Here is an 8,148-nt window from a genome sequence, read left to right as displayed (position 1 = left end):
CATTTCTCATTCTTTCTTTCTCTCTCTCTCATTTCTCTTTCTTTCTTTCTCTCTCTCTCATTTCTCTTTCTTTCTTTCTTTCTCTCTCGTTTTCTTTTTCTCCCTCCCTCATTCTCTTTCTTTCTCTCTCTCTCTCTCGTTTCTTTTTATTTATCCCTCTCATTTCTTTTCCTTTCTTTCTCTCTCTCTCTCTCGTTTCTTTTTCTTTCTCTCTCTCTCATTTCTCTTTCTTTCTTTCTCTCTCTCTCATTTCTCTTTCTCTCTCTCTCTCTGGTTTCTCTTTCTTTCTTTCTGTCTCTCCTATCTCTCTCTTCGCCTGCCTCTTTTTTTCTCTCTTTCTCTGTCTCTCTATCTTTCTATATCTTTCTCTCTCTTTCTCTTTTTTATCTCTCACTCTCTCTCTATCTCTCTCTCTCTCTCTTTCTTTCCCTGCCTCTTTTTCTTTCTCTCTTTATCTTTCTCCATCTCTTTATTTTTCTCACTCTCTATCACTCTTGTTAGAATGTATCACGTTAGTACAGAAAGTGATACGCCCAACTAGCCGTTACAAGGCTACATGTATATATAGATCTATGTTTAATGAAAAAATAGCCATTTTTGTGCTCCCGTTCTTATCGCCCTAAGTGTGTTTTGTCCTCCATGCCCCTTCTCTACTCTCTGTCAAAATCTTTCTACTGCCACCTAGCTCCACAAACTTGGCATGGTATCAGAGCGCTCTTGAGCTCAAGCAAACGTCCGACAGCTTATCGTCGGAAGGAGCTGAATCTGAAGACCTGGACGGAGAAGAAGCATTTCTGATGACTTACCGTTGGACGAAGCTCCTTCCTCTCTAAGTTCCTCTCCAGCAACTTACCGCTGGACGAATCTTGCTGGGAGACGGAGCTGATCGTCACCTTGGCGGCTCCGCCGGTGACCTAATTTGAGAAGGAGGCGACGACGACACGAGTTGATGAAACTCAGACGTTGACGATGATGAAATTCATTGACGACGATGACAAGTGGATGTTGACGACTTTGACGACGGCGATACTCTGACGTGTGATTGTTCTTCTGGACTGGGTTGGACGACGACATTCTTCAAATTTCTGACCATCAACAAGGCAAAACCAGGCGCGACGTTCCAATTACTCCAGCTAAATTTGTTGTTACCGTTCTTGCTCATCATAGCATTTGAACTATATGGCTAGAGGCGAAGTCAAATATGAGATGAATGCTGGCCCTAGAGGTGGACAACTTCATCTAGGAGAGATGGTACGCCCATCTCCCAGTTACTGCGCCGCAAAACTTATTAGCAGGACACAATTTATATCAATGGACTGAGTACATACAAGTTATATTTAGACCATGTGGGGAACTCGATCACCTAACAGAGCTCCCACCTGAGGAATCTGATTCATTCTATCAGAAATGGCGTTGCGAGGAAGATGTTTTGCTTACCTGGATGTTAGACTCTATGTCCCCGGATCTGAGTCAAGATTACATGGATTTTGAGACCGTCAAAGATGTATGGGATCGTGTTCAAAAACACTACTCAATGCGGGAAGATGAATCTCGTATTGCAGATCTGGTTGATCACTCCATGGGACTTATGCAAGAAAATCAGACAGCTTTAGCCTATGCTTTATTTATCGGCCCCCTACTATCAACTTTGTGGATCGTGATTATATCCTACGAGATCGAATATATTGTTATCTTAAGGGTCTACGTCCAGAGTTTGAATCTATCCGTGCACAATTATTCAACCGTGAAAATAAGCTGAATTTCAAAGCTACGGTGATTCAAGTGTACAAAGAAGAAAGTCGACTTGGCGAGAACCATGGGTCAGCTGAGAGTATTGTGTGTGCTGTTGAACAGTCTTATACCGAATCTAAGACACATCAGAGAAAACAATCACAATCTGGATCGAGCAATCAAGATGGATGCCAGCCAAAAACCCCTCGAGGAGATGATAAGGATCATCTCTGCTGTAGTCATTGTGGACGTTCACGCCTCACAAAGGAGACGTTGGAAAATACATGGTCGCCCTGCCTGGGCGACAAAACAAGTGAGCAAAAGTCATAATGATATCTCAACAAGTGAAGGACTCAAAGTAACTGAGCCAAAGGAGACTGGATCTCTGGAACAAAGCTTTAATCTTAGTAGAGAGGAACTTCTTCAACTCAAGAATCTATTGAAATCTACAACGGTCATTATTGGTTCGACGTCCCTTGCTCACTCAGGTAACTCTTTATGCTACACTTTAACTAGAGCATTGTCTCATCGGTCTAATGTATGGATTCTTTACTTGGGAGCCACTGATCACAAGACCCCCTCCCGAGTGTTTTTTAAAACCTATGAACCTTGCACTAGTAGTCGGAGGGTTCAAACAGCCGATGATACCATGCTTCTTGTAGTTGGCATTGGTATTATAGAGGGTGCTCCAATAGGAACTCTTACCTCTATCCTCCATGTTCAGAAGTTATGTGTCAGTTTAATATCTGTTCAGCATCTTGCCCAATTGACATCATATAAATTAATTTTTAATGGCTTTGATGCATTTATTTGTGACAAGGTGGTGAGCTTGAAGAATGGGCCAGCTAGAAACTCAGAAGGCCTCTACTACTTGTTCCTGCCACAAGGGATCCCGGCGGCCTCTCTTCATTTTTTGACTGCAACATCTACTGATGTCGAAAAACTCTGGCTTCTTCATCGTCAATTAGGACATCCATCATTTTTCATTATGAAAGACATGTTTCCTGATTTATGCACTCATTTGAATATGACTAACTTAGTGTGCAATGCCTGTTAACTGGCTAAACATAATTGGACCATGTATCCTCCTTTCCATAATGACACAGATGTTTTTAAAGTAATACACCGCGATGTATGGGGACCAGCTCCATTCTCGGATCTTCATGGCTTTCGATAGTTTTTATTTTTATATATGATATGAGTCGTTTTTCCTGGATTCACCTTATGAGACAAAAATCCGAAGTACCTAATATTATCCACAGCTTCTTCAATATGGTTTATCGTCAGTTTGAGGTAAATTTAAAAGGTTGCACACTGATCACGGACGTGAATTTATCAACTCTGAGATGATTCATATGAATCATGTTCAAGGTATAATTCATGAAATTTCATGTCCCTATATACCTCAACAAAATGGGGTAGCTGAGCGGGAAGTTAGGACATATTTTGGAAAAAAAATTAGAGCCCTTACAATCTAGAGTGATACTCCAAAGACATTTTGGGGTGAAGCTACTATGCACTCGGTTCATCTTATCAATCACTTACCATCACCTACCCTTAATGGGAAAACACCCCTAGAGATAATGCAAATAACTTATCCAAATACACATTTCCAATCTCCCCTTAAGCTACGTCTATTTGGATGTGAATGCTATGTTCATCTACATCCACATCAGACGAATAAGTTATCTCCTCGCGCCTTAACCTGTGTGTTTGTTGGATACTCTAATACACAAAAGGGATATAATTGCTATCATCCCCCTACGAGGCATATCCTTGTATCCAAATATGTTACATTCAATGAACTTAAATTTTATTACTCTATTCAAATGATGATGAAGATAATAATCCAAGAAGTGTATCCTCCTCGCCTACTTATTTATCGCATTTTCACTCACTAAGTACTGACATTCCACACTCGGAGCCAGTTGTTGATTCCCTTAGGGGTTCCCCTCCCTTGGATCCTAATGAACCGACACCGGTAGAACCTGTTCCTTCACTTACTCGGGTACAACCGTATAAGTTCCATTATACTCCAGCGGAATAGACCTAAGCTTGGAGATCAACAAAATTGTCTCCACGATTCAAGTACTACGTCAAATGAACCAGTAATTGTTCCCGACACACCTGAGTCAATTCAAGACGGTACCCAACTCTGTCGTACTAAACTCTTTCTGTTAATTGACCTTATTACCTACCAGAATGTAACACCAACTCATAAGACATTTCTGATGAATCTCCAACAAGTGACTATTCCCAAGTCTCACTTGAAAGCGTTGTCTCATCCTACATGGCGTACTGCCATGGATGCCGAGACGGAGGCTCTTCATGCAAATAACACTTAGGAACTCACATCCTTACCAGCAGGGAAACGAGCTATAGGCTGTCGATAGGTGTACACAGTAAAATACAAGGCCAATGGTACACTTGAATGGTACGAAGCAAGACTGGTTGCTCAAGGATATGCACAACAATATGCTCCTGTAGCAAAAATGAACACTATACGCATTCTGATCTCATTAGCAGTGTGTTAGGACTAGCAATTTACTCAATATAATGTAAGAAAGGCATTTCTACATGGTGACCTACAAGAGTAAGTGTCATGAAACCACCTCCAGGATATGATAAAGCTTTTGGACAAGCTTGTCGCCTTTGCAAGGCACTCTATTGACTGAAAAAATCTCCTCGCACCTGGTTTGTCAAATTTACCTAGGTTATGACTAATCTTTAACTATATTAAATGTGATGGTGATCGTATCCTATTCTACCACCATAGTCTCTCTGGCAAGATTGTTCTCCTTATTGTATACGTAGATGATATTGTTATAACTGGGAATGATTCTAGTGGTATTGATACCTTAAGTCAACATCTTAAAGCACACTTTGACATAAAAAAATTTAGGACCTCTCACTTACCTCTCACACTTATACTCCGTGTGGCATCATTTTGTCTCAACAAAAATATATTTATGATTTGCTCAATGAGATCGGCCGCCTACAATGTCACCCGTATCCAGCCCAATGGAGGTAAATCTAAAGCTTAGTAATGAAGCTACTGAATCGAACACTGATATTCTCTCTAATAAAAGACTTGTAGGCAGACTTATATAACTAGTCCATACTAGACCGGACATCTCTGACACCGTTAATGTGCTTAGTCAATTTATGACATGTCCTAAACTCTCTCATTTACAGGCTGAGCATCGCGTACTTCGTTATCTTAAGGGCACCATTGGGCTTGGAATGACTTTCCAGCAACATAAGTCATGACTCCTTGAAGTATACATTGATGCTGTTTTTGCTGGCTCACAGTTTGATCAGAAATCGACTACGGGATACTGTACCTTTCTTTGTGGCAACCTTGTTGCTTGGCTAAGCAAGAAGCAAAAGCCGTCTTTCTTTCTAGTACAAAAGCAGAATTTTGTGCTCTTGTTAAGGGCATCTGTGAGATACTTTGGATTCAGAATCTCATTCAAGAATTGAAGTTGTCACTTGACCGACCGACTACAATATTCTGTGACAACAAGTATGCAATTAGTCTGGCCCATGATCCTATCCAACATGAACGAACCAAGCATATGGGGCTGCGTCGACACTTCATCATACAACACCTAGATCAGAAGACACTTACGATTTACTTTGTACCTACAAAGCACCAATGAGCAGATCTGTTGACTAACGGCCTGAGTATGTTGCAGCATGACTATCTTGTGTCCAAGCTGAGCATGAATTGCACCATGATCCTGTCCAGCTTGCATGGAGGTGTTAGGGCGTATCACGTGAGTACATCACGTGATACGCCCAACTAGCCGTTACAAGGCTACATGTATATATAGATTTATGTTTTCACGGAAAATATCTATTTTTGTGCTCCCGTTCTTGTCACCGTAAGGGTTTTTTTCCTCCTCGCCCCTTCTCAACTCTCTGTCAAAGTCTTTCCACTGCCACCTAGCTCCACAAACTTGACAACTCTCTTTCCCTACATCTATTTCTTTCTCTTCGAACCCCCTCTCGATATCTCTCTTTTTCTTTCTCTTCTCTCTCTATATAAATATATATATTCTTTCTCTCTCTGTCTCTCTCAACCTCTATATATCTGTCTCGCATTATCTCTCTCTTCTTCTCTCCCTCTCTGTATATATTTGTCTCACTATCACTCTCTTTTTTTCTTTTTCTCTCTCTCTCCCTCTTTTTATCTCTCTGTCCTTTTCTTTCTCTCTCTGTTTTATTTTCTTGCGCTCTCCATCTCTCTCTTTTTTGTTCTCTCTCTCTCTTTTAATCTTCTCACTCTATCAATCTATCTCTCTCTCCTTCTCTCTCTTCTACTCTTTCTATCTCTCTCTTTTCTTTCTCTCTCTCTGCTCTTCTCTCTCTATCTTTATCTTCTCGCTCTCTCGATCTATCTCTTTCTCTCTCTCTCCCTTCCACTCTTTTAATCTCTCTTTTTTCTTTCTCTTTCGCTCTGCCTCTCTCTCTCTTTATCTTCTTGCTCTCTCGACCTATTTATCTCTCTCTCTCTCTTCCACTCTTTATATCTCTCACTTTTCTTTCTCTCTCTCTGCCTCTTCTCACTCTCTCGATCTATCTCTCTCTCTCTCTTCCACTCTTTATATCTCTCACTTTTCTTTCTCTCTCTCTGCCTCTTCTCACTCTCTCGATCTATCTCTCTCTCTCTTCCACTCTTTATATCTCTCACTTTTCTTTCTCTCTCTACCTCTCTCGCTCTCTCGGTCTATCTCTCTCCCTCTTCCCCTCTTTCTATCTCTCTCTTTTCTTTCTCTCTCTGCCTCTCTCTCTCTTCTTCTCGCTCTCTCAATCTTTCTCTCTCTATCTGTCTCTCCCTCTTGCACTCTTTCTATCTCTCACTTTTTTCTCTCTCTGCCTCTTTCTCACTCTCTCGATCTATCTCTATATCTGTCTCTCCCTCGTCCACTCTCTCTCTCTTTTCTTTCTCTCTCTCTGCCTCTCAATCTCTTTTTCTCACTCTCTCGATCTATCTCTATATCTGTCTCTCCCTCGTCCAGCCTCTCTCTCTTCTATCTCTCTCCTCCCTCTCTCTCTCTATATATATCTTCTCGCTCTCTCAATCTATCTCGCTCTATCTGTCTCTCCCTCTTTTATTTTATCTCTTTTCTTTCTCTCTCTCCCTTTTTATCTTCTTGCTTTGTAGATCTATCTCTCTCTCCCTCTTCGACTTTCTCTCTCTATTTTCTTTGTTTCTCTCTGTCTCTCTCTCTCTTTATCTTCTGGCTCTCTCGATCTATCTCTCTCTCCCTATTCCACTCTCTCTATCTCTCTCTTCTCTCTCTTTTTCTTCCTCCCCCTCTTCCACTCTCTCTATTTCTATCTCTCTTTTTCCTTCTTCCACTCTCCCGCTCTCTCTCTCTGTTTCTCTTTCTCTCTCTCTCACAGTTTCTCTCTCTCTCTCTATCTCACTGTTTCTCTCTCTCTCTGTTTCTCTTTCTCTCTCCCACTCTCTCTATCGGAATCTTTTCTTTCTCTCCATCTCTTATTCACTTTATCTCCCTTTCTCTTTCTCTCTTTCTATCTCCATTTCTTTCTCTCTTCCTTTCTCTCTGTATGTCTGTATATCTATTTCTCTCTCTCTCTCTAGGCAAAGAGATGTTTGCAGCAATGATGGAGATAACTGTAATTTCTGAATAATGTAGTACAATGAACGAAAAAAGATAGACTCGTAAGGTATACACCATTAGTGTAGAATTAAGGGGTCTTTTCAAAATCCCATCAGGATTTTGATAAATGTTCAAACTCAAACTTAATGGAGAATGAGATCAGTTACATGATAAAGTAAATGAATTAACAAATATAGTAGGTTTTCACTTGATCAAAAATTTGATTGGTCAATATTTATTCAAAAGCTAGAATAATACCCAAAGAAAATGACCTAGTAAACAATTCTAAAAATTCCAATGTCCCCAATTTATCTCTACTTTCTCTCTATGTTCTCTCTCTAGATCATTTCTATACTTTCTCTATCTAGATTTGGAATTTTATTGTCATATAATTCAAATCTCTATCTAGCCTATCTCTCCCTTAAATTTCACAAAAAAATTGTTCATCTCCGTCCTCCATTTGAATTCCCAATTTTGTTCTTTAAATTCTTCAACAAATACAAAATATTAAGATTAAGAGTTAAATTTAACATCATTCATACATTCAAATTGATTTTGGTTTTTCCTGAAAAATTCGATCCCAAAAATTTCAGTTCTGAAACTTTATAACTGAAAATTAAAAATTTATAAAATTCCCATAATACTCTGAAAATCTAAAACTAGAATCATATACGTACTTTCTAAAGTCTATAGTCTTCAATCAGTTTGAATCAAGTTATAAAATCATAATTTCATATACAATAGCGTCCTTGTGGATCAGCTTCTTTCTCATCCTATATTTTCT

The sequence above is a fragment of the Wolffia australiana genome, chromosome 4, assembly GCF_029677425.1.
Source record: "Wolffia australiana isolate 7733 chromosome 4, ASM2967742v1".
Taxonomy (NCBI): domain Eukaryota; kingdom Viridiplantae; phylum Streptophyta; class Magnoliopsida; order Alismatales; family Araceae; genus Wolffia; species Wolffia australiana.
The sequence above is the reverse complement of the archived record's forward strand: the minus strand, read 5'-3'. Positions refer to the sequence as shown.